The following is a 27900-nucleotide window of genomic DNA, read 5'->3' as shown; positions in this document are numbered from 1 at the left end:
AGAGATCATCGGCTGTATTTTAACTTGTTACCTTCAGCATCAGTGCACAGACCTCTTCTACTTGAACAAAAGTATTTCTGTTTAGCTAGAAAGCTGCTATCCTTTAGAAGGGCTAGCCATTAAAGGGGGATGCAACATTCATTTTAAGTATGTTACATCCACAAACGATTGCTCAGAGTTGAGCACAACATTCTTCTAATAGCTGGCTGGCAGTGAAAATTTCAATGTGGCTTTTCATTTATTTTTCAAGCTTCACTGGTTGGGTTTTATCCCACTAATAAAGTCACATGTTAATTCTTTAAGATTCCTGATTAACTGAATCTACTCCATGTGTGCAGAGGAACCAGCAGAAGCTAGTTTGGTTTAATTTCTCAATCCAGTGTGGGAGTTGAGCAGGTATGCTAGCTGATGGTAGCAGGTCATCAGTACTGTTCTTTTCCTAATGAAAAGAAAGCCAGGTAAGGGGGCTGTGGGGAGAGTTAATCTACATAGACTATGAGAGCAGGGGTGGGGTGGAGAGGAAAATCAATGGCAGTGGGACCACTATAGATAAGTGTGCAGGCTTCTGAAAGCTTGTCTGAAACCTCCAGAATTTCCATATTCTTATTTGAATGATTATCTTCCCTTTGAGGAAACTGGTTGGCTTACTGCCTGTTTTTGATGTATAAGAAGGTTGGTTTATATGTAGTTCTTGCTATGGCAATGCTGAGGTTTTCATTATTTTTTTAAATTTACTTTTGTGGCTCTAGAAACAGGGCAAGAATTATTTCAGTTTGGAAGTTGCAGCTGGGCAAGGCAAATCTGGAAGGTGTCAAACTGTTTTCAAAAACCTCTTTGCATTGTAACAACTTCATTTTTCAGTTGTGCCTTTATATATAATTTTATTGTTATACATCTGGTTTGTCACTTTGTTTTCTAGTACATTATGGCATTCTGCTGTGGAATGGCCAGCTTTGCTGCTGCTGTATCTTCCTCGGGAGTTAACAAGTGCTGTCTGTACGGCTGGTGCACCTTTCCACTGTTTTGTTACATTTTTACCATCCACAATTCTCTATGTTTTTGCTGTAGTGCACCTTCTGCACCAGTCAGATTCAGTGATGTGTTAGATCCAGATTGAAAGCACTGGGAGGGGATTGTGTTTGGGGGATCAGTCAGAGATCTATCTCACTTTTCTTGCTTTCTCTCCCAGAGCCTAGATTTATTAACCTTCTTGATGTCATGAAAAGCTTCTCTTTTCTCTCCAGTGTCTGGATACGGGGCAAGTTGAATTTCTTTCAATAGGGCTGTTGAGGTTACCCAATGTGGGAGATAGGATATGCAGATCTAGAGGAATTATGACTGATAGGAATAAATTCTGCAATATATGGCACTTTATTTCAATGTGGTGTTGGTTATATTTTTTTTAAAATACAGTAAAAAGTGCCCAGACTTATTTTGTTCAGTGCTTTGCTTTGTTGTGTATAAAGTAAGCATTTAAAAATACTAATGACAAGACACTGTACTGTGGTCCTGAGTACGACTGTACTAGGGCCTAACACTGGAGCCAAGCTTTAGTAGTTTCACATAATAGAATGTGGTGGATGGAATAGACACAGTTGTTTGTTTTGTTGGGGCTTTTTATGGATAATACATTGTTGAAGATGTTTTGTTTTGGGGTTTTTTGGATTAAAGAAATCATTGTTATGCCATGGCAACCAGAACTCAGGGGTAGCTTACTGCAAGCTGGTCTGACAAAAATATCGTTGAAACCAGCCAGATTGATTAAACATCCTAAAAATAAACATGATAGTTGTTAGCATAGCATGTTGCACATATTCTACAATTTAGAAACATGAATCATTTCAGTTATGGCTGTTTGTCAAATTTGTTGACTTTAAGAGAAGAGCTGAAAAAAGTCTGATGCTGGCAAAATGATTAATACAGTTCACGGGTTTGCAAAACTACTCAACTTGTTTGTTTAAAAACACAAATTTTAAAAATACAAATTTTAAATATAAAGGAATTAGTTCTTATCTGAAAGAAGCGATAAAATCTCATAATGGTAAATGTCCAAACAATTACAAATACTGAGCTGAAGTTCTCCATAAAGCAACTGAACATAAAGCACTGAATGGAGACCACCTCATTTACCAGCTATTCCCACAGGGCTACACCCACCTAGGCAGAAGTCTGTAACTTGAATGGGACTCCATGGAGGTGCAGAGATGTGCCCATGTGAAGCCAGTTGCAGGATCCAGCCTTTCCTTTCTTCCTTCTGGCAGGTGTTAATTATTCTAACTGCTGACAGCAGCAGCACAGGAGAGGTGTTGCTCGAGCAGCCTTACAGGCAACTTACTTCCTACTAAAGTATTTAAATGCAGTAAGCCAGATTTTAGGTGCACTGGAAGATACCAACTCAACTGAACCCCACAGAGCTACTTGGGATTTCCAGTAGAATAATTGAGATAGGAACACCAACTAATTAATCTGTTTTGTCCACAGTCCTGTCTCTGGCAGTGTCTAGAAGCAAGGTGCAAGAAACTACACACAGTAGAGTAGACAATCACGGAATAATCTTGTCAATAGGGATAGTTTCTTCCTTAACCTATAAGCACATGGACCATGTCCTGAAGCATGAGGACTTGTATCCCTTCTTACATTAGATAGGATAGAAACAATATAACTGTCCATATAAATGTCTGTTCCTTTTCTGAATCCTGCTTCACTTATGTCTTGTGGCAATGAGTTCCACAAGGCAATTATTCATTGTGTAAAAATGTCTTGATGCTAAACTTGTTGCCTTTCAGCTTCATTGAATGTTCCCTTGTTCCTGTTTTTATGACAGGGTGAACAGAAGCATCCAGTTGACCTTCTCTGTCCAGTTTACACGCTTATACACCTTCTATTGTGTCTCTCAGTCTTCAAAGTATTTTATTTTTCACAACATGCCTGTGACAGGGAAGTACTACTACAGATGGGGAACTGAGACACAGAGAGACTATATCTACACTTTGAGCTGCAGGTGCAATATTATGCTTGAGGAAACAGACAGGTATTCACATGCTCAAAATAGTAGTGTAGCAACAAACAGCAGGATAGATTAGATGCCTCAAGTAAAATCTCATCTGAAACTATAGGTACATACTCAGATGGCTAGCCCATCATGCTGCCATGTCTCCTCCAGCTGGAATTTACATTTCGGCATACAATCTCAGTGCTTTTCCCAGGATCACATGGGAAGGCTGTAGCAGAGCAGGAACTTGAAGCAGGGTCTCTGGAGTCCCAGAGCAATGCTCTAACCATTGGACATTCCTCTCTGCCTCTATTTTGTATTCACTACCTCTCGTGTTTTCAGTTATTATTTTCTCTAAACTAAGCAGTCTCAATCTTAATTTCTCTAAATACAGAAGTTTCTTGGTACCCCTTAACCACTTTCTTCACCCACTTCTGAATCATTTTTCTTTCTGATGTTGGGTGAACGGAACTCAATAGAGTATTCCAGGCAAGATTTATATAATAACTATATAATAGTCAGTATTTTCTATACCAAGCTTTATACGTATTAACTGTGATTTCTCTTGTGACTTCCACTGCACCCAGAGAGAGGTTTTCATTGAGCTGTCCATGAAGACCCCATAGTCTCTATATTGAGGGGTTAAAGTTAATTTAGAACCCAACAACAGGTATGAATAATTCAGTTTTTTTCTTCCCCTTGCTTTGGTCAGCAGTGAAACTCATCTGCTATCAGCATGGCCACCTCTTAACTAACCCTGTCAGTTTTCTGTGCCAGCAGTCTGGTTCCACTCTTGGTAGAGCCCATCCCTTTTGGTTTAGGTTCTTTCTTTCTCCAAAACATTCCTCGGTTTCTAATAAACTTAAATCTCTCCTTTTTTCTTCTCTCATCTTCTCATCCATGTTTTGGGACCATAAAAGTTTTCCCTTCTAGCTGGCCCTGACCGTGGAAATGGATGCATTTCAGAGAAAGCTACACTAAAGGACCTTAGACTTAAATATTCTTTCCTAGTAACTTCAAACATAATCTATAAAATGTTTAGATCTACCTAAATGCTATTTGCTAAATACCTAATTTGATTAATATTGCCAAGATTCGTAGAATATTTTATTCTACACGTTTTTTCTGTACTTAACCAGTTTTGTAGCAGGCCAAATAAGTAATTAAATATATTATTTAATTTAATAATGGCAAGATTCTTTGAATAATTTATTCACTTAACTTTTTTTAGTATTTGGCCAGCACTAATACATTTTAAATCAATGGTTCCCAAACTAGGGCCGCTGCTTGTTCAGGGAAAGCCCTTGGTGGGCTGGGCCGGTTTGTTTACCTGCCGCTTCCGCAGGTTCGGCCAATCACAGCTCCCACTGGCCGCGGTTTTCCACTCCAGGCCAATGGGGGCTTCAGGAAGGGCATCCAGCATGTCCTTCGGCCCGCACCACTTCCTGCAGCCCCCATTGGCCTAGGACAGTGAACCACGGCCAGTGGGAGTCTGATTGGCCGAACCTGCGCACACGGCAGGTAAACAAACCGGCCCAGGCCACCAGGGGCTTTCCCTGAACAAGCAGCGGCCCTAGTTTGAGAACCACTGTTTTAAATTACCTGCACAACACAGCTTGAATGATGAGGTGATTCTTTAAAGTCACCTAAAATCTAGTTAACATGGAATGAAAACCTGCCATAACTTTTTTTTAAATTTAAAAAAAATATCATAATCCCAAGACAAGATTCTCCTCAGGCAGGCAAAGGGATTGAGCATGTCTCCTCCAGAACAGGCCTTGAACATGGGAGCAATGTACTTCTTATATCTTCCTGGTCTTACTCTTTATGCACAAGAAGTGTGAGAAATGTGTACTGATTTGGTTCATCCTTGTTCTTACTTATCTGTAGTTGGTGAATTGCTTTTATGGAGTCTGATGCCAGAAAGCACTGCTAATGAGTTACCAGATTATAAACTCTTTCACTGAGTAGACACTTACAAAAGCTGAAAAAAATTATGAGGAACACTAGGGTTGAAGAAACATAAGTTAGTGCAAAAACTCCTTAAACACCTAGATTTTTTTAATAATAAATGTCTTTGCTGCTTGAAAATGTGCTCGGCACTTTAGGCTGTGGACTGTGTCCTTTTATAAAGAGGTTACAAGCTAAGGGCCTGATCCTGTAACTGGCTTCAGGTGAGTTGCTCCCTGCACCTGCATGGAGTTGGTTGCAGCCCAATCCTGCAAACACTGTGCACTCCCAGAAATAGCCCCTGACATCAGTGGGACTTCTGATGGTAATATCTGAAGGATAAGGCCCTAAATTTAGATATGATGCTTTGAGAGCAGGTAACGAACAGTAGCCTGAATGGCGCAAGGGTTACTAAAATAACTAATTATTCACTTTAATCATGTGCATTTCTTGATGGTAAAATCATGGGAGGAGGTAATTATTAATAGGTTGACTCACTACTTAAGGGCATCACAGACAGAACTTTGGAACTATTTGGACTGGAGTCAGAATTAACTTAAAAACATGTCCACAAAAATAGAGACTTCAACTGGAAACACAGAGAATAGTCTCTGCCTTCTAAACTTGTCTAGACCTTGTGTAGCAATGATGCAAAATAAGTAGTGTACTCCTCTATGCAGTGCTATAGGTAAAGCCAGTACATTAGAAAACAAAGTTAAAATTGTGATGATACTGTTCCGCTCACTGGTAAAAACAAAACCCTTCCTTAGAATACTGTGAGTTTTGTTCCCCACTTAGTAACAAACAGCACTGCAGCACTTTACAAAGCTGTAGAGTGAAGCAGCAAGGTGACTTCAAGGACTACTTGAGCTGTAGTATGCAGAAACTAAAACACCTCAGCCTACAGAATATGACTTCACTCATAAGGTAAAGATTCTAGTACATCTTCGGTTATCTAGCCTATACAGCCAGTCAAGACTCGAGAGAAAAGTAATTGAAACAAACAGAATATCTTAAGTGTTTAAATGATATGGTGAATTGGTAATAACCAGTGCTGGGGGAATAACTGTGATAAGCAAAATGCAATGCTGTCTGAGATTGTCATTTCTATTCAGGAAAAAAATATTCTAATTATAACATGGCCACATTTAAAAGTGTTTCATCAAGTATTTTCAAATCCATCAGCATAAGGGCACAGTCTGACAGGCTTATCGTTATACATTTACAAATTTTGACAATCCTGTAAGTCAGGACATATTCTTCTCACCTCCTGTGATTGGCACCACTGTAAATAGCTTGTTGCTCTAGATTAATCTCCTTGTCTGCAAAACATATTGATCCTCCTACCTACATTCAGGCAACCAGTACTGTGTCCTGGATTCATTTTATTATGCAGAACATCCTGTGACAGACTGTCAAAATCTCCATAGCTCTCTACACATATATGTAACTGCAGCACTAGAGTATTTGCACTTCTTGAATTTAAAGGAGTCACATGGGCACTAAGGGCTTAATCCTGTGAAGTGCTGAACACTCTTCACTCCTGTGGCAGTTAAGGGTGCCCAGCATCTTGCAGGATTGAGTCCTTATTAATTACTATGTCATGTCCTACTAGAGTTGTAAAAGCAAAATAAGTTAATGTGTAAATGTATAATTTGTGTATAAAATAGAACTCTTGAACAACTCAGTACTTTTTGCTTTGTACTATATAGAAAACAAATATTGGGCATAATAAAATGGATGTTCACATAATTTTAACATCCATTTTTCAAAGATAGAAATGCATATTAACTATTTGACTTGATAAATTCTAATCACCTTTCATGCTTAATGTATATAACAGCAGCAGCTCAAGGCTTTAGCAGCTCTGAGATCTTGGATGGAAGGGACTACAAGTGCAAAGTATTATTAAAAAAGTAAAGCATCAGTTTGTAAATGCCTTACAGTTTCATATTAGCCTCTCCTAGAGATTCCTTGCTGGTAGGCATGAATGTACAATACAAGATATATTTGAAATGGAAAATGTCATCAAGGTCACTGTTTTCAGATCTCCTCCTGTTTTCCATTGGAAAAGGAACTTTTTTTTTTCCTGAAACCTTAAAGCAATCTCTTTTTTTAAAAAAATGAGCAACTACATGGCAGAGTGAACCAATTAAAATGTCATTATACTGTATATTTCAACCTGGAAAATGCAGTAATCACTTTCTCCACCATTGAAAAGCAGCCACCAGTGGGGTGCCACTGTTTAAAAGTGTGAAAAGTAGCATAACAGACATCTAGGGCAGGAAATGAAGAATACTATCCCATAACCAGAACATAGTTACTGATGTTGGGATTTGGCTGGGAGACCAGCACTAACATTCTATGTAGTAAAAAGTGCCATATGTTCTTTCTAATCATAAGCAGTCAAGATCTCAGCTTTGTACTTTTCTCTAACAGGAAATGGGACACCTGCAGTAGCAGAGAGTAGAGCTGGGTGGGAAACAGTCCTTTCATCCTGCAAATATTTTTCAAGATTTCTGCTCTCTCTCACCTCCTGAGAGAGGCAGTCTCTCTCACAGAATATTTAATTATTTCTACAAGATGGGACAGCTTCCCCAAGAGAGACAGAGAAACCTGTCATGGATTCACAGGGTCTGGTCTACACCTGGGCCTCTAATCTGTCTCCTGGGAGTACCACTTTTTGTGCTGCACCCTAAGGATCCCCACTATTCCACAGAGGCAGGCCTGTGGCCATTATGGCTTTTAGCTGGGCCTTCAGGCTCCAGCAATCCCTGCGTCTTTCCATGGCTCCCTCATCAAGTCTAGTGGAGCCAGACTCCTGCAGGAAAGGTTTTGGGGCGGGGTTTCCCCACCCCTTCAGGACACAGTGATCTCAGACACCAGGCTGCCTTTTCAAAACAAGGTAAAAATATAGTAGGCACTTGGCATGCTGAATCTGAAAGTCTTTGGGTTAGAATGAGAGAGACAGGCTAGGATATGGTTCTGATGGTGAAGCCATGGCTTCCGTTCTCTGCTTCCCCGGAGTCTATCCTCATCTTTTCCATCGCCTTTGTGTCTCAGTCCCTAGAGAGCCCTGCTGTGTCTGTGTACCCTGCTCTTCTTCATACAGACACCGGATACCTTGAGTCTTTGTTTTCCATACACAGCTGTTTCTTCAGCAAGGTGTTTATCTTCAGTCATTAGGGTTTCCATTGTCTCTGTAGGGCCTTCCATCCAAATGAGTTGATTCCAACCCAGGCACTCCTATTGGCTCTCTCTCAGATATGTAGGCTGATCTCCGATGTTCCAGGGAGAAAATCAATGATTTACACACACACACACACACCCAACAGGTAGTGATGCCAAGTGGATAGGTTCAGAGTGATACAGATATTACAAAAAATTCCCACATTCATCACAAGCCACTCCAGAATAGCCATTAGCCTGGTGGTTGTGGAACTCACCTGAGAAGTAGGAGACCCAGGGTCAAGTCCCTGCTCTGAATGAGGCAATACCTGTCTCTTATTCAACCAGAAATTCCATGTGGACTTGGTAAATGTCCCCAACAAAAGTTTTATCAAAACTGATATTCCCATGGAGGGTTTTTTGTTTTGACAAATTGGCATTTTTCTGATCAAAAAAAGCATTTTGACGAAAAAAATAATCTTGAGCATCTTGTGTAAAAAGCCCCTTTGCAACATGCTGGGGGTTAACACTGAATCAGAGCAAAGTTCTGCAACATACTCTGGGATTTCCTTTGAGGTCACCCATCTAAGTGTGGATCAGGTCCAGTGCTCGTTATCTCGGGCTGTGATCTAATCAGATCCCACCCCATGTTGCTATGTCTATGAGCTTTGTGTTCTGAGATGTATTACAATCTCACTTAGGATCTCAGTAGATTTTTTTAGTGATCTGTAGGTAAGTCCCTCTTGCACAATGCTTATCAGTATCACCATGTTTAATATTGTGTTACTGTCTGACAAAAGATCAGGTTGCACTTGTTATAAATGTTTTGCTATGTGCTCATGGTTCCTTGATATGTTGTTTTTGTTTTTAATTGAGATACCTTTTAGCATAACACAGGAGGTACTTGTTCTGCTCTACTTGATACTGGTGAGGCCTTAGCTGAAGAACTGTGTGCCAGCATTGGGCACCAAGCTTTAAGAAAGATATGGAACAAACTGGATATAGCCCAGAAGAGGGAAATAAAAGCTATAAAAGGTTTAGCACACCTGATCTCTGAGGAAAGGTTAAAAAAAAAACTGGGCATGTTTAATCTTGAGAAAAGAAGACTGAGGAGAGACCTGACAACAATCTTCAGATATGTTAAGGGCTGTTATAAAGAGGACTGTGATCAGTTGTTCTCCATGTTCACTGAAGGTAGCACAAGAAGTAATGGACTTAATCTTCAGCAAAGATTTTAGGTTAGATATTAGGAAACTTTCTAACTATAAGGATAATTAAGTACTGGAAAAGGCTTCCAAAGGAGGTTGTGGAATCCCTATTTGAGGTTTTTAAGTATAGGTTAGACAAACACCTCTCAGGGATGGCCTGGTATATTTGGTCCTGCCTCGGCTCAGGGGGCTGGATTAGATGACCCTCGAGGTCCCTTCAGTTGTATGATAATATTTAACTATGACTTTAAAACAAGTAGCTAACCTCCACGGTGGGGGTTTTTGTTTTGTTTTTTAAACAAAGCCAACTCTCTGTTACCTTGTGTCTTTGGCATAATTGCCAACATCACAAAATACCTGCACATGCTGCATCGCATTCGCTAACTATAGAACTTAGTAGGCAGAAGGAGAGAACATGACATCCTGTCATCAAGAAAATTATCCCCCAAATTTTTCTTGAGCTATACCAATGTGAACATAATCTCCCGGGTGCATGCTCTTGTTTCCTTACAAAAGGTCTGAAAGAGATGGAGTGAAGAGAAAATCAGAAGGCTAGTATTTACCAGTCTGTCTTCCAGGTACTCAGCAGAATTATCATCTTCTAGCCTGAAATATAAAGTTGCTCGGAGACAGACCACTGATGGTAATTAACAACTGCACTTTGTAGGCTTTCAGTCTAATGAATACACAAATGGAAAATCAGTGGAGGAGGCTTCCAAAAAAAGAACACAGCAACAGTCTTAATGATATTCAAGCTGGCTAAAATACAGTTTCTAACCTATTAGAAATCTCTTCTGTTGAACTGGGCACCTGTTGCTGGCAGTGCTATAAGACTACATTCTACTATTCATTTATACTACTTTATTATACAGTTTATCATCTGAGGAAGTCATTAATCCTTTTTTTATAAGACAAAGTATATTGATTTTTAATTTGAAAAACATTAAAATAGCTACATCTCCAAAGCTTTTAGTTAAAAAAGATAAGAAATCAAATCCTTCAATGCAGAAAATTTTTCTGCATCATTTGAGGAGATTTGGAAAATCTCCTCAAAATGAAGCAGATGTTCTAAATAACTCTTTAAAGGGGGTGGATTAAGCTCTGTACACCACCAGGCTTAGCTGAAGCTGTAATTCAACATTATAAATTGCCAACTTCATCTCCCTTTAGCTGAAGAAATACACTATACGTTTTGTCCTTGTTACAAAAAGTTTCTGCAATCTCAGTATGAATACTCAGTAGGATATAACAATGGATATCACATCCCAAGGGGACCAGAGACACAAGACTTCGCTAAGTGTCTAACATTCCATGATGTGATTACCTTTTGGCCATCATGCACCATATATTGCCTAAGCTGATGGTTGTGTTAAAGTAGATCTGTACACTTCCAAAAGGTGTTGTGACTTCTTTACAGTGTCTGATAGCAGCAGAATTTAAGAACTCTGGCAAAAGCAGCTGTGTTTGAACAACTTCAGCCAGGTCTCTCTTACTATTTTAAAGACTGTCTCAGTGGGCAGGTGGAAGTGCCCAGAGAACCTCCTAGTCTGATGATTGGCTCCCCTGTGGTGGGAACACCCCAAGAATTGCCAAAGGATCAATGGGGCATGAGTGACTGTGGGCTGTCCCCTGACAGGAACCTTGGATGTAATTAGACTAAAGTTGAGGCCTGGTTAAAACCCATACCCTGTGTCCTTGCCTCCTTCTGAGCACAGCAAGGTGAATCAACAGACTTCTGCTTACCTAAACTGTTGGGGAAAAGTCAAAATGGTTTTTGCAAAGGGAAATCATGCCTCACCAATCTACCAGAATTCTTGGAGGGGATCAACAAGCATGTGGACAAGGGTGATCCAGCGGATATAGTGTATTTAGATTTTCAGAAAGCCTTTGACAAGGTCCCTCACCAAAGGCTCTTAAGCAAGGTAAGCTGACATGGGATAAAAGGGAAGGTCCTCCCATAGATCAGTAACTGGTTAAAAGAAAGAAAACAAAGGGTAGGAATAAATGGCCAGTTTTCAGAATGGGGAGAGGCAGATAGTGGTGTCCCCCAGAGATCTGTACTGGGACCAGTATTGTTCAACATATTCATAAATGATCTGGAAAAATGGGTAAAAAATGATGTGGCAAAATTTGCAGATGATACAAAACTACTCAAGATAGTTACGTCCAAAGCAGGCTCCGAAGAGTTACAAAGGGATCTCACAAAACTTGGTGTCTGGACAACAAAATGGTAAGATTTTGAGGGATTTCCTCCAATGATCTCTACTCCCATTCTCCATCCATTGTATGAATTGATGAATAAATGACCAAAATAATTGAAACCAGCATGATTATATTGCGGTATTTTGACAAATAAAATATGCAGAATTTTTAATTTTTTGGCGCGGAAGTCCCCCAGGAGTAAATTATACATATAAAATGATGGGATCTAAATTAGCTGTTACCATTCAAGAAAGAGCTCTTGGAGTCATTGTGAATAGTTCTCTGAAAACATCCACTCAATGTCAAGCAGCAGTCAAAAACACTAACAGAATGTTGGGAATCATTAGGAAAGGAATAGAAAATAAGACAGAAATATCATAGTGCCTTTATATAAATCCATGGTACACCCACATCTTGAAAACTGCTTGAAGATGTGGTCACCCCATCTCAGAAAAGATGGAAAGGGTACAGAAAATGGCAACAAAAATGCCTAGGGATATGGAACAGCTTCCATATGAAGAGAGATTAAGACTGGGACTTTTCAGCTTGGAAAAGAGATGATTAAGGGGGGATATGGCAGAGGTCTATAAAATCATGACTGGTGTGGAGAAAGTAAATAAGAAAGTGTTATTTACTCCTTCTCATAGCACAAGAACTAGAGGTCGCCAAATGAAATCAATAGGCAGCAGGCTTAAAACAAACATAAGGAAGTATTTCTTCACCCAACACATGGTCAACCTGTGGAACTCCTTGTCAGATGATGTTGTGAAGGCCAAGACTATAACAGGGTTAAAAAAGAATTAGATAATTTCGCGGAGGCTAGGTCCATCAATGGCTATTAGCCAGGATGGGCAGGGATGGTGTTCCTAACCTCTGTTTGCCAGAAGCTGGGAATGGGCAACAGGCAGTATTCCCTCTAATTTTTTATGTCCATGTGTGGAATGAATTTTGTTATGTGCACCAATATGGAGGTGACGTGTGACACATCACCTTCATATAGGTGCACATAACAAAATTCATGTGATGGGGATGGTACTAAGGGGTTCAGAGTGTGGGAGGTGGCTCAGAGATGGGGCAGAGGGTTGGATGCAGGGGGTGAAGGCTCCAGCTAGGATGAAGATTCTGGGGTGGGGCTGGGGATGAGGAGTCTGGGGTGCAGGAGGGGACTCAGGGCTGTAGCAGAGGGTTGGGGTGTGGGGGTGTAGGCTCTGGGGTGGTCCAGGGATGAGAGTTTAGGGGTGCAGGGTGCCCCAGGGCTGCAGTGGGGAGAGAAGACTCTCCCCAGCCCTCTTTCACTGCAGCAGCTCGGGGCAAGGGGAGAGGCACCTCTCCTGGGCTGCGGCAGCTCCAGATGGCCTGGGCCAGGCCGAGGGAGGGGCTCCTCTCCCCCAGCAGCAGCAAATCCGGGGCAGGTCCATGTTGGGGCCGGCAGAGAGGTGCTTCTCCCCCAGCTGTGGCAAGTCCGCACAGGAGCCAGCGGGGAGGGGCGCCTCTCCCCAAGCCGTGGCAGATCCGCACTGGGACCAGCAGGAAGGGATGCCTCCTCCTGCTGCTGCAGGTCCATGCTGGGAGAGAGGCATTTCTCCCTGCCTCAGCCCTGAGCCTCTGCGCAGGGTTTAATGGGCAGCTGCGTGGTGACACAGCTTAGAGGGAATTTAGGCGACAGGGTGATTGCCTTGATGATTACCTGTTCTGTTCATTCCCTCTGAAGTACCTGGTATTAGCCACTGCTGGAAGACAGGATATTGGGCTAAATGGACCTTAGGTCTGACCCAGTATGGCCATTCTTATGTTCTTACATGCTGTGAGCAGTCCTATTGAAGTCAAGTCTTTGCAGGACTTTGCACAGTGTCTTGCGTCCTGATGAAGGATGGGTGAGATCCCAGAGGACTAGAGAAGGGCAAACATAATCTGTCTTTAAAAAGGAATAAATCATTAAACAATCAGTTTGTTCACACCAGGAGAGGCCAACATTGATTTGTCAAGAACAAATCATGCCAAACCAGTCTAATTTCCTTCTTTGACAGGGTTGCTGACCTAGTGGATGGGGGCGGGGGGAGCGTTAGATGTGATATTTCTGTATTTCAGGAGTAAGGCTTTTGACACACACCCACATGACAGTCTCATAAGTGAACTAAGGAAATGTGGTGTAGATGAAATGACCAGAGGGTGGGTGCACAGCTGGTTGAAATTCCTTACTCAAAGAATAGCTATCAATGGTTTGCTTATCAAATGGGAGAACATATCAAGTGGGGTCTGTCTTGGGCCTGGTATTTATTCAATATTTTCATTAATGACTTGGATAATGGAGTGGAGAATATGCTATAAAATATGTGGATGATACCAAGATGGGCGGGTGGAAAGCACTTTGGAGTATGTCTACAATGCATCTGGGAGTGAGCCTCCCAGCCCGAGTATACAGGCTTATGCTAGCAGGGCTTGTGCTATAACACTAAAAATAGCGGTGTAAACGTTGCTCAGATGTCGCACCTCAAGCTGGAGCTTAGTCTCTCAAGCCCACCCCACTCTTAACCACCCATGCTACAGAGCCCCAGCTGTGTTGTCTAAGCAACTGTGTGTTTGGAGAAATAAAATAGTGAATTTGAAGAAATAAAATAGTGTTACACTTGCTGGAAGGTTGCAATGTGTTTGGGTTTTTTTCTAACTTCCCTGTGTGTATGTCATGTACAGGGAGGTTTGAGCATTGGCCTTCTAAACCCAGGGTTGTGAGTTCAATCCTTGAGGGGGCCACTTAGGAATCTGGGGCAAAAAAATTGATCCTGCTAGTGAAGGCAAGGGGCTGGACTCAATGACCTTTCAAGGTCCCTTTCAGTTCTAGGAGATTAGTATAACAGGGTTGGCCCTTGACCCAACAGCAGGGCAGCCAGACCAAATTTTAGTGAGTTGACTTCTGATCCCATGTGCCAGGACCCAGTGTCACTCACTCAACTATGACCCAGCTGCCCACCCCTAGCATCACAACAGAGGTGCGGCTGGACCAAAATTTGATTACATGGTGATGTGACCTGGCACATGGGATCACAACACCACTCAGATTTGGAGCAGACAGGCAGGTAACCTTGGTCCTCTACTAAGCTGGCTGTGCCACCAGCTTAGTAGAACATAACATCAACAAATTGAGGAGAGCCCAAAGGAGAGCAACAAAACTGATATGAGGTTTGGAAGACATGACCTACACAGAAAGGTTGAAAGAATTAGGCATGTTTAGTCTAGAAAAGGGTGGGGGGCATGGTAAGTCTTCAAATACATAAAAGATTGTTATAAAAATCATGGTGATCAATCATTCTCCGTGTGCACTGGAGCGTAGAACAAAAACTAATTGGTTTAGTTTGCAGCAAGGGAGCTTTAGATTAGATATTAGGAAAAACTTTCTAACTTTATGGATAGTCAAGTACTGGAATAGGCTTCCAACGGAGGTTGTGGAATCCCTGTCACTGAAGGTTTATAAGAACAGGTTGGACAAACACCTGTCAGGGATGGTCTAGGTATACTTGGGCCTGCCTCATCAGCATGGAGGGTTGGACTTGTTGACCTTTTGAGGTTCCTTTCAGCCCTACATTTCTATGATTAAGCCCAATCTGCAGCAATAGGGCACCTTTAGTGTGGACTACTATAATTATCTTTCCACTTTTGGTACACCCATTTCTGAACATTAGAAGCTTTTCTTTAAATACTGAGGGAAGGAAGGAATGTTGGCCAGGACTGGGGGGTTATCCCCAACTCCTTTATTTATATATTAGTCCCCAGAAAGAATGTAAATACAACCTAATGTAACATGCTATTAACTAACAAAGACCAACTCCCAGTTATGAAATAAAATAAAACTACAATGGAAAAATGAAGAATAAATCTATTAATCATAACGTTGCAAAATGGAATTGCTAACATCCACCTGGACAGCTATTAAAGACACTGAAAAAAGACTTTGATTTAACATTGCACTGTAAGAAGTTCTTCAATGTAGTCACTTGTCAGTGTTGCACTGTAGTAACATGTAAAGGTTTGGATAGCGGCTATAAGTCACTGACTGTATTATAAGGAAGTTGTACTCAGCAGCAGCAGTTCCCAGACACATTGTATCTGAGATAGACTCAATATCTCTGGAAGTGCATCTGGCAGCACCTGCTTCTATTTCATTCAGCCCGTTTATAGGGTTTATTGTGAGTAGGGTGACCATATTTCCCTATGCTGAATACGGGACACTTGGTAAAATTACCCGTATTCAAGTGAGTTCAATGGCAATCAATCAGAACTATGCAGTACAAACATTCAAATTAACATCAAGTTGACTGAGACCCTATTAAAAATAAATACTGTGTAGTTGGATTCTTTTTATTAACCTTCTTATTTTTAAGGCTTTAGGGCTCACATGGGGAGAGGTGACAGACACACACTCCCATACAGGTCTCTCACATGAGGGGGTGACCAACTGACCCTCCCCTCCCTGCCCATTGCTCGCTGCCCTCCACGCCTGGCTGGGCTCCCAGAATAGACCCGCATCTCCTGGTACCAGGTGCCATGTCTTCCCGAGGCAACACACGGGGGCGGCATGTGGGTCACATGCCTTCCCCCCCGCCCATCATATTTCTGCCAGGGATCGCACCAGAATGTGGCCAGCAGCAGCTTTTCAGCACTGTGCAGGAGGGAAGGGATGGGATCTGCTTTCAACTATGGGGCGGGGGGAGGGAGGGATTACCTGGTCCATGTCTTTGCAGAGCTCATCTCTTTTCCCCCCACCCCACCCACTCACTCCCCCGTGGCTGGAAACTGTTTGTCCCTTCCTGCCTGCACAGTATCGAAAGGCAGCTAACACCTCCGGGCTGCTGCTGGCCCCTGACATAATGCAACCACCTCCGGCTACAGCACAGGCAGGAAGGGGTTAAGTCCTAAGGATGCATTGTGCACCAGAGCCCAGGGGCCCTGACTGCAGAGGCTTCAGCAAACCCAGCCAGAGAGATGGTTCAGCAGGGGAGGGTGCCTAGGGGACAGAGCAGCCCCGTGCACCCTGTGGGCAGACCCAGGGCGAGGGGAGTTGAAGAAGGTGCTAAGCCCCTGCCCATGGGGCTGCTGTGAAGCCTTCAGGGTTGGGGCACAAACAAGCTGGAAATCGCTCTCCCCCTCCCCCTGCCAGGGGCAGAGAGGCTTCCCGTACCAGTGCTGTGTGGGGCTTTGGCACATGCAGGGCTCGGCTCCTCCTGCAGCTTCACCCTACTACCAGCCTTGCACACCCACCCCCATCATCAGCCACTGGACCCCCCCCACTCACTGCTGGTGGGCGGGCGTCTGGCGAGCAGGGATCCTGCCAGCAGCAGGAACTGCCAGTACTGATGGGGTGGGGGAGAGACAGAAAATACCCGACAATTTGCCCGTTTTAAAGAAAAAGTCAGGACACTTGTAGGAGGGCTTAAATATGGGCCTGTCCTTTTAAAAACAGGACGTCTGGTCACCCTAATTGTGAGTTTCTCTCTTTATCTCTCCAGTGCACTCTGTCCACAGTGGAAGGGGGTTGGAGACATGGTCATGCCTTTGTCCCAGCCTATGTGGTTTCTAATATCACTAGATACACCCAATCCCTGCACACCGGGAGCATGAGTGGCAGCTCCTTGGGTTCTCTTGCCTTCATTCACACATATGCCCACCTAGCCCTAAGTAGCCATTTAAGGCCTTGTGGACATCAAACACAGAAAGTTCTTTCTAGCAACGGGGCTAGAATGCTACAGAACATGGAAACTCAAGAAATATGAGATTCTAACATATATTCTATAGACTATGTTAAAATAACAGGGGCCAGAGCCTTAGCCAATGGAGCTAGTCAGCTATATGGATTTACACAAGCTGAGGCTCTGGCCTTATATATTTTACAAGGTCATTGAAAACAGGAAAAGTGAGCAAATTTAAAAGTACTTCCTTACATATTTACTTCATACTGTATATAAAATAAGGTATCCTGCCATGAGTCATGGACAGCTTCCTCAGTGCAAATGATCTGGGAATTGTTGATTTAGGTTCACAACTTTAAACATATTCTTTTTAATTTCCTTGTAAGGGTTTCTCTCTCTTAAATCCTGGAAGATCCCAGCGTGTATACTTACCACTAAAGAAATCGGAATAGGTCTATTCTACTTCCACACGGTTCACCTTGCATCTGCATGCCCTGCACATTCGAGGTATCAAACCTTCAGAAAGGGTTATGGTCTGACTGAAGGATGGCAGATTTAATCAAATACATCAATTGTTCATATGCCACCATTTGAAGCAGGTAGCTTGCTGGGCTGTATAATGAGCTCAAATTAAAGCTGAAGCAATGTAAAGCCTGTAAACTTGAGTGGGTATCTAGCCAATGGGTGGAAAGTTCTTGACTGTCATTGTCCAAAGTACGGTTTGTTCAGATAAAAGAAAACCACCTACTTCTGAGAACAAGAATTAACAGGCATGTTGTAATTGGTACCCGCTCTTGGGGCTGCGCTCCCAGTGTATGATTAGCACGAATTCTCCTAGCTTTAGAATTCTAAAGGCATTAAGCCACCGCACTGCTGAGTGTTGCATGCCAGCCCCTGCTGGGAGGCATTGTACCTTCCAGTAGCCCCTGCTGCCTCTTGCAGTCAGCTCTTTTTCAGGCAAAAGTTAGAAACAAACACCAGAAAATGCAACCCAACTTTGTGGGGACAGTGGGTGGAGATTTATTATTTAAAAAAAAACACAAAAGACCAGCATTTTGCTCCAGGGATTTCTCTCTAAGAGGATTACACAGCAGTAAAATGTTGTTACAATCTGGCAACAGTAACGTTTAGGTTTCAAAGGACCCACATGATTAGATCACCTGAAAACAACCATGTTTAGACATGATTCTGTAGGAAAGAGCTGCTTGCATGGGCCTTTATTCAACTCTCATTGAAGTCAGTGGGAGTTTTTGCTGTGGGACGCAATGGGACTAGGACCATAGTCTCCATTCATTGTAGACAGGGATAAATCTGGTAAAGACAATTATAATAGGCTGCATGTGATGCATATTAAAAATTCTTACGATGCTGCAAAAGATCTGTTGCCACTTTTCATACTTTAGTATTTCAGCTAATAAACTGTTCGGTGCTCTGAGAAAATAAATTAAATCTTGTTTGTTTATTTTATATTACAGTAGTGACAAAAGGCTGCAACCAAGACTGGGAATCCATTGTGGTAGGCAAACACAGTAAGGGAGATGCTCCCGAGAAGAGTTTTTATAATCTAAGTAGACACTGGAGACAAAGGATGGGGGACAGTGAGTATTGCGGTCTCCATTATACAGATGGGGAGTGGAAGCAGCAAAAGATTAAGTGACTCACCCAAGATCACATAGGGAGTCTGTGGCAAAGCTGGGATATTCTGAATCTCAGGCCAGGCCAGATTTAGTTGGGGATTGGTCCTGCTTTGAGCAGGGGGTTGGACCTGATGACCTCCTGAGGTCCCTTCTAACCCTGATATTCTATGATTCTATGAGTGCCTTAATCATAAGACTTACATAGAGGAAAAAAATCACTCTGAAAATTAGATTTACCTGAAATAAGTCTGGAGGTCCATAAAGACAAAGCAGCATGCCAAACAGCACACTAGTTTAAAATGAAATTTAATTTAAAATTAACAAAATCAATTACGTTGAAATTTAATTTGAAAAAAATTCAGCCCCAGGCTGCTTGCTATATATCCCCATGGAGTGAATGTTTATGGTTCTAGCTTGTAGGCATTCATCTAGAAGCTGATAAATGAATTTTCAACTTCAATTTTATGCTGTCTAATAATTCTTTTGCAAAGGGGTATTGAACATCTCCCGGGATTGGGAATGCAGAGCTTCTCAGCAACTAGGCTGCCTGCTCAAATTCAGCCAATGTCAAGAGAGTCTGAAAGTTATTGCCACCTGTTGCAATGTGAAATTATTTTGGTTTCAGTTGGGTTCATAGTGGCCAGGTGTCCACGTCCCAAAACCCACCACCATTAATTAATTGCCATCTTTGTTGACCTTAATTGACAATCTTGTTGCAGGAGGGAAGCCAGTAACTGAATGGACTTGCATCTATCCTCTCTTCCAAGAGAGAGTACCTGCAGTGTCGGGCTGAGGCACCTTACTTGGTAGGAAAGTGTGAAGAAGCTGCCCTGCATCTGCCCATACTATATCTGTCCATGGAGGTTGTCATGCTCCGGCCTGTCAGTCCTGCACCTTTCCTGGGTATGACATTCTCATGAATGCTTCAACAAAATTTGGAAAGCTGCTTGTCCAACCATTGCAGTAGAGCAGGGCAATAGTAAAGCAATGCAACTGTGGATCCTTGACGGAAGTATTGACCACACAGAAAAGTGGTACTTCATGCTGATTTCATTCGAGTCAAGCAGTGGCATGTTCACAAGTGTGTAGTGGCACTTCAAGCCCACACAAATTAAGAGGTTCCCTCGCTCATAATTTTCTCCAACATTTTACGGGAATATGGGGGCTAAGTGGCTGCAGTATGTTTCTGTCCATCCAATCAATAAATCTGTTTTGTAGGTGCAATTAACTCATCTTTATGAGCTAAAGATTCTGACAAGACTTGTCAAATTTGGCAGAGGAGGTTTGAGTTAAGATCTACTCAGAATAATTGTCTTTAGCACAGACCTCCGTTTAATGTGATGGTGATGATAAGTAAATTTCGCCTAGAAAATAGGACACAATTAATTCCCTTGGGAAAACTCAGTGCTGACAGTTGCAAAATTTACTTTTTAAAAATCAAACAACTCTCCCTTTAAAGAGATGCTAGAGAATAAAGGAAGATTAAACTAACTGAAAGTAATAGGGGGAAGGTCAAGAGGGGAGAGAAATTGGGTTTCTGGTCCATCTGGATGCCTTCCTTGCTCTTGGTTTCTCTGCAATCATTCTTTTATCAGAGTCACTTTTTGTTTTCTAAATACAACTGCCTGCAATAACCAAACCCACCTTCACTGCATGTGGAATAAAAGTGAGAAAATCATTAGGCTTTACATGCATTCAGTATGTGGGATGGGATAAATGGAAGAAAAAATAGTACACGTGATTGATGTGTTAAATTTCCCCTTCCGTTAAGTAAAAAAACATTTTTTGCCCACTGTTGACTAGTACTAAGAAATGTTTACCTGGTTTACCTGTAATTCCACAGAAAGCTATTCCTCAAATGAAACATACTATGTTCCTACTTGGGAAAGGGGCAAGATATTTATTTTTAAGGAAGCATCAGGAAATGTTGAATATCAGTTACAGTTTCTCATTCAAAAAATATTTTTTCAGCTGTATTTCTTGCAAATGTAGTGACATCATAGGACAAATTTCTCAGTGTGCATCTTTAACTGAACGCCGAAAATTTGGAGGTGCATCAATTTGCATATCTGAAGATTAGCCCATATCTCATTAGCCCGTGGCCGTAGCAGTCAGTCATGCATTTATAAGCTTTGGGCATGCAAAAACAAGATTGTGTGAGCTCACATAGATGCACCTGCAAATGTTGGTAATTGCTGAAATTTTGGCCTTGTATGACCTGTTATAAAATCTCCTGCCCAGTATGTTTTTCCCCAGGGATTTTTCAGAAGATATACAGTGCCCCATGTTACTCTTTCTAATCAAAAACTAATTTCCCCATCTCTCTCCCTCAAAAAAGGCTCCAGAATTATCATTAAATATAAGGATTATTCTGCTAAATGACAGCTAGACTCTTAGCAGAGCATGAGTATGTTCCTTCCCCCCACAAACAGATCAAGTAAATCTATAATTAAATGCAGGATTCATGGGCTGGATTGATAGAGCTACAGGCTGCTACCACCTGACAATGTCCTCTCCACAAATATTTCCCTATTCTAACAAATGTCTCCTGCCACATTGTATATCAATACTTTTAGGCTGAAAATTTCATGAAAACTGGTTTTCTTGTAGTATCTTCGTGCCATACATCAACCTTTTTGGTCCTATCTAGGGTTAGCCCAGTGATGTATTGGAGTGCTATGGGACAGTGTTAAAGAAACACATGGCCACTTTCTTTTGGAATTGAACAAGGAACTTTATTAGAATAGGAACAGTATCATCATCAAAGCTACATTCTGCTTCTCTGCAGAACCTCTGCCTAGAACCTTCCCCAATACCTCTCTTGTCTGGCTTCCTAATAGTACACACTCCTCACAGAGGGAGGTTTTAGGGGATCCTAGAAGCAACTTGTTAATATTTTGCCACTAAAGTGAAGGGAGGGTTGAAGAGACTCTCCTATTTCTAATAGAGTTCAACTCCCATCCCGGATACTGGTCTCTAGTGCCAGAAAAGACTTATCACCAGGGCTCATGCAAATACATTTGAAGAGCTCATATTTTGCTGTTGGAACTGAAATAGAGCTGTAGATTCAGCTTTGCTTTGTCTGAACACTGCAGTTTGGGACTTCAATGAGTTCCAATGGAAATGAACACTATCAGGTAAAAGCTACGCTCTTAGCAACAAATGAATTGCTAGATATAGACATATGGCATAGTCATAATATATTTTCAGTGTAATATGGAGCTATTTAGCCTCACAATTCTAGCACTAATGGGCATTAGCAACACTGCTAAATCCAGGACCACACACTTTGAGTCAAATAATTCCTTTTCTAGTTTTGTGTTCCATGCACTGCAATAGACAATCTTCTCTAGCAATACATCCGAGAAGCCAGTCTCCTACTAAAGAGCAAATTACAACAGCTTCATTTATGGAGAGGGACACAGTGGAGAATTTCTAGTCTTTATAATAAATTTTCCCTTGATTACATGAACAGTTCCTAAGTCACTCTGCAGCACTATACCAAATGTATAGACATCTCATAGACACTTTTATGTATGGGCTTGCTCTTGCACTTCTTTTTTCCTCACTTGCACCAATTTTTACACTGGTGTAAGTCCACTGAATTCATTGTGGTCCTATGCCAGATTCTTTCTGATGTAAGAGAAAAGACTGGGACCAAGTGACTTCAACGTGATTTAGATATGTCTACACTGCTCTAGCCCTTTGTTCGTGCTGCAATCTGCTAAAACTTTACTATCCACCAAACTTGACTGTACAGAGGACAAAGAAAGTCAGCCCATGGGATTGTGGGATACTTTTGGTGGACTCCCAGAGCATGAGCTCAGTGGGACTGTGTCTACACTGAAGAGCAAGAGGACTTTAACTCTAGGTCCAGCTTGACTCAGGCTCAGAACCTCCACTGCGCTTGTTGGGTAGAGAAGGTTTCATTTATTAAGTGTACATAGTTGCCATCTTGGATTGGTAAAAGGACAACCTGTCTTCCATCTTGGAACCCCTTCTACTTCAACTTTGGCACTCTTTTTGAGTTTGGCGTCAAAGCAAGGAAAAGGCGAGAAAGGTAGTGTCTCATGTCTGTAAAATCTGCCTAGCAACAAGGAATGTATATAAGGGAGTGTTCACCCTCTGAGGGGAATTCTGTGTCTCTGGATACTGTGAGAGCAGGTCATCCTAGTGAGGCATAGGCGCCCTCCCACAGTGTACCAGCCTTGCTATTAGCTAGAGCCCTAAGGGAATAGGACTTAAGGTGAACCAGCAATACCCACCAAGGTTCCCTTAACTTACCTCCACTCACCTGTTCCACCATCACATAAGATAGTGTTCGCATTCAGCATGCAGGACAATGAGATCAAGAATAGAAGACAGAAGACACTATACTGAAGATCTACTTACCAGTCATCGAAGTTCCTGAGGTCCGATTCCTGTTGTGTTCCCATTCCTAGCACCTGTCCCTGAGGTCCTGACTCCCATCTGTGTTCCTGTTCCTGTTCTCCTGTCCAGTGTCTGCAAGACATGGTGTAGTCCTTCTCTGTTATTTCTGTAAAACCCCACTGGGTAAAGGTTTGGGCTTTGGGGTTCATTCCCATTTCCATCATCTGTGTTAACAACCGGGCAGTTATTCTTTGTGTTATCTTCGTTGCGGGGAGTCCTAGTTTATTGTTGTGTATCTCAATAAACACCATTTTGTTGTTTGCAACCTTAACCTGTCGGTATCTTAACCACACTAAAACACCATTGATAGATGCGGGGGGTGGGTGGGTGGGTAGGATACTGCAGATAGCCCATCTTCTGTGAAGTAAAACCTAATCTTAACTGTCTCGGACTAACACAATGGGGTCCTGGGACCCTGGGTTAGTGTGATTGGTATGTAGATAGAAGGGGGGCCTGCATTTGAACTCCACACTTACATTGAAGTGTAGATATACCCTTAGTAGTAATGCGGGGTGGGGGGGTTGTAGGTTTTAGTATGTTATATAGGCCATTAGCTATCACTAGATCAGGGGTCGGAAACCTCTGGCACACAGCTCACCAGGGTAAGCACACTGGCGGGCCAGGCCAGTTTGTTTACCTGCTGCATTGACAGGTTCGGCCGATTGTGGCTCCATCTGGCCGCGGTTTGCCATCCCAGGCCAAGGGCACGAAACATCCTTGCACCAGCCCTGCAAAGCTAACAGCATTATTTTCTCTTGATTTGATCTTGTTTTATTCCATATTTAAAGCCAAAAGGCTGTAATTCAGTGGCTGCTTTAAAGTATGCTCTGTGTGCTATTATATTTGCATAACAGCAGCTTTCAAAGAGGCTACTGGTTTTCATAAAGTGCATTGCTCACATTATATGAAAATCTTGATCAGATTTATGACCTGTTTGGAATGCTGTGTGTGTTCAATGTGATACAGAAGGTATTTAGCCATAGAAAGTGAAACTGCCCTTTTCGCAGGGGCTCTTATAAGGCCTGTGGGGAATTTCAGTGGTGCAATGGCCTCTGCTCGGGAATGTATGTATCCTCCTTAAAAGTGGAAATTGCCCCTGAAGAGTTCATGTGATGAGAATTCATCCCATTACATTTACATCAGACTCAGTGCTTGCTGAGAAAGGAATTTGGGAGTTCTTTAGATTAGTACTGACTAAAGCTTCTGATCCTGCAGACACCCTGGCTTAACCCAGTGGTTCTCAACCTTCCCAGACTATTGTACCCCTTTCAGGAGTCTGATTTGTCTTGTGTACCCCAACTTTCACCTCACTTTAAAACTACTGGGTTACAAAAGCAGATGTAAAAATACAAAAGGGTCACAGCATGCTATTACTGAAAATTGCTTACTTTCTCCTTTTGTAGGTATGAAATTTTAGTTTGTACTCACTTCGTTAGTGCTTTTTATGTAGCCTGTTGTAAAACTAGGCAAATATCTAGATGAGTTGATATACCCCCTAGAAGTTCTCTGTGTACTCCCAGGGATACACATACTCCTGGTTGAAAACCACTGGCTTAATCTCTCTCTTGTGAATAGTCCCAATGAAGTAATCAGGACTAATGCATGTGCTTAATGTTATGCACTTCACTGGTGTTCACTGGCTCAGGGCCTTAGCCTCAGGGGCGGCTCCAGACCCCAGCACGCCAAGCGCGTGCTTGGGGTGGCATGCTGCGGGGGGCGCTCTCCCGGTCGCCGGGAGGGCGGCAGGCAGGGTGCCTTCAGCAGCATGCCTGTGGAGGGTCCGCTGGTCCCGCGGCTCCACCAGAGCCGTGGGACCAGCGGACCCTCCGCAGGCACGCCTGCGGGAGGTCCACCGGAGCCGTGGGACCAGCGGACCCTCCGCAGGCACGCCTGCGGGAGGTCCACCGGAGCCGTGGGACCAGCGGACCCTCCGCAGGCACGCCTGCGGGAGGTCCACCGAAGCCGCGGGACCGGCGAGCGGCAGAGCGCCCCCCGCGGCATGATGCCAGGCTTGGGGCGGCGAAATGTCTAGAGCCGCCCCTGCTTAGCCTTGTCACCCAATGCTCTCAGAAATCAGACACCCCATGCCCCAGAACCCCTAAAAGACAGAGTGGTTCTCACACCAGTTCTCTACAACAGCTCTTCAAGTATAAAAATAAACAGTTGTAGTCTGAAGAGCTCCATGGAGAATCCATCCTATCATCTGCTCTACAAAGTGCTCATTAAGCAATGCAGACTGTCGGCTGTCTAGAACAGTCAGAATTAATATGCAATGTTATATTTAACCAGAAGAGCTTGAGTAGTGCATATATTTGGTGTAAGTAAGTTACAGTTTAGCAATAAGTTTTGCTAATTAATTTAATCTTTGTAAATAAATAAAGAAATTAAACAGGTTACTGATGTATCATTTGATATTGATAAATTCTTATGAAATTTGATATTTGATGAATTATTATTTCAAATTTGTTAAAAGTTAAATTATGACAACTAATCATTTGTTTGCTTGTATATTCCTGTAAGGAAATCATTAATGCCTAATGCTATCGTTGTCATAGGTCACATTAGAGACTTTGTTGAAATCGATGGGAAATTACCAGTAACTACAGCATGACCAACCATTTCTAATAGTTTAAGCATTCAGGGCAGATATTTCTGTTGTAGAACTCCCTTTTTAAAATACGTATGTTTAGTTAGTCTGTGAAACTATTCAGTTTTTTGATTAGTAAAAGTCTTTAAAGTGAAATCCTGGCCCAAGTGGCAAAAATCCCACGGACTTCAGAAGGGACAGAATTTCATAGAATCATAGGACTGGAAGGGACCTCGAGAGGTCATCTAGTCCAGTCCCCTGCACTCATGGCAGAACTAAGTATTATCTAGAGCATCCCGGGCCGGACAGGTGTTTGTCTAACCTGATTTTAAAAATCTCCAATGATGGAGATTCCACAACCTCCCTAAGCAATTTATTCTAGTGCTTAACCACCCTGACAATTAGGAAGTCTTTCCTAATGTCCAACCTAAACCTCCCTTGCTGCAATGTAAGCCCATTGCTTCTAGTCCTATCCTCAGAGGTTAAGGAGAACAATTTTTCTCCCTCCTCCTTGTAACAACCATTTATGTACTTGAAAATGGTTATCATGTCCCCTCTCAGTCTTCTCTTTTTCAGACTAAACTAACCCAATTTTTTCAATCTTCCCTCATAGGTCATGTTTTCTAGACCTTTAATCATTTTTGTTGCTCTTCTCTGGATTTCTCCAATTTGTCCACATCCTTCCTGAAATGTGGCACCCAGAACAGGACACAAGACTCTAGTTGAGGCCTAATCAGTGCAGAGTAGAGCAGAAAAATTACTTCTCGTGTCTTGCTTACAACACTCCTGCTAATACATCCCAGAATGATGTTTGCTTTTTTTGCAACAGTGTTACACTGTTGACTCATATTTACCTTGTGGTCCACTATGATCCCCAGATCCTTTTCTGCAGAACTCCTTCCTAGGCAGTCATTTCCTATTTTGTATGTGTGCAACTGATTGTTCCTTCCTAAGTGGAGTACTTTGCATTTGTCCTTATTGAATTTCATCCTATTTATTTCAGACCATTTCTCCAGTTTGTCCAGATCATTTTGAATTATAATCCTACCCTCCAAAGCACTTGCAATCCCTCCCAGCTTGGTATCGTCCACAAACTTTATAAGTGTACTCTGTATGCCATTATCTAAATCAGGGATCGGCAACCTTTGGCATGCGGCTCGTCAGGGTAAGTCCCCTGGCGGGCTAGGCCAGTTTGTTTACCTGCTGCATCTGCAGGTTCAGCTGCTAGCAGCTCCCACTGGCCACGGTTTGCCGCTCCAAGCCAATGGGGGCGACGGGAAGCAGCAGCCAGCACATCCCTCGGTCCGCGCCTCTTCCCACAGCCCCCATTGGCCCGGGACGGTGAACCACGGCCAGTGGAAGCCGCAATTGGCCAAACTTGCGGATGCGGCAGGTAAACAAACCAGCCCAGCCCACCAGGGTGCTTACCCTGGCGAGCTGCGTGCCAAAGATTGTCGATCCCTGATCTAAATCATTGATGAAGATAGTTAACAGAACCAGACCCAGAACTGATCTCTGCAGGACCCCACTCATTAGGCCCTTCCAGCATGACTGTGAGCCACTGGTAACTACTCTGTGGGAATGGTTTTCCAACCAGTTTTGCACTCACTTTACACTAGCTCCATCTAGGTTGCATTTCCCTAGTTTGTTTATGAGAAGGTCATGCGAGACAGTATCAAAAGCTTTACTAAAGTCAAAACATACCATGTCTCCCACTTCCCCCCCTATCCACAAGGCTTGTTACCCTATCAGGTTGGTTTGACATGATTTGTTCTTGACAAATCCATGCTCACTGTTACTTATCACCTTATTATCTTCTAGGTGTTTGCAAATTGATTGCTTAATTATTTGCTCCATTATCTTTCCAGGTACAGAAATTAAGCTAACTGGTCTCTAATTCCCCAGGTTGTCCTTATTTCCCCTTTTTACAGTGAGGCACTATATTTGCCCTTTTCCAGTCTTCTGGAATCGCTCCTGTCTTCCATGATTTTTCAAAGATAATCTCTAATGGCTTAGATATCTCTGCAGTGAGCTCTTTGAGTAT

The 27900-nt window shown here is 42.5% G+C and overlaps 1 long non-coding RNA gene across 1 annotated transcript; it reads left to right on the top strand.

Moving 5' to 3' along the window:
* Positions 1-338: 338 nt before the first annotated feature.
* LOC123353630 lies at positions 339-20164 on the top strand. The gene is made up of 3 exons (XR_006574543.1): positions 339-458; positions 18677-18799; positions 19558-20164. It is a non-coding gene; the product is annotated as an uncharacterized LOC123353630 (long non-coding RNA).
* Positions 20165-27900: the final 7736 nt, after the last annotated feature.

The sequence above is a fragment of the Mauremys mutica genome, chromosome 1 (assembly GCF_020497125.1).
Source record: "Mauremys mutica isolate MM-2020 ecotype Southern chromosome 1, ASM2049712v1, whole genome shotgun sequence".
NCBI classification, from domain to species: Eukaryota; Metazoa; Chordata; order Testudines; family Geoemydidae; genus Mauremys; species Mauremys mutica.
Note: the sequence above shows the minus strand (reverse complement) of the source record. Positions and strands in the feature narration are given on the sequence as shown.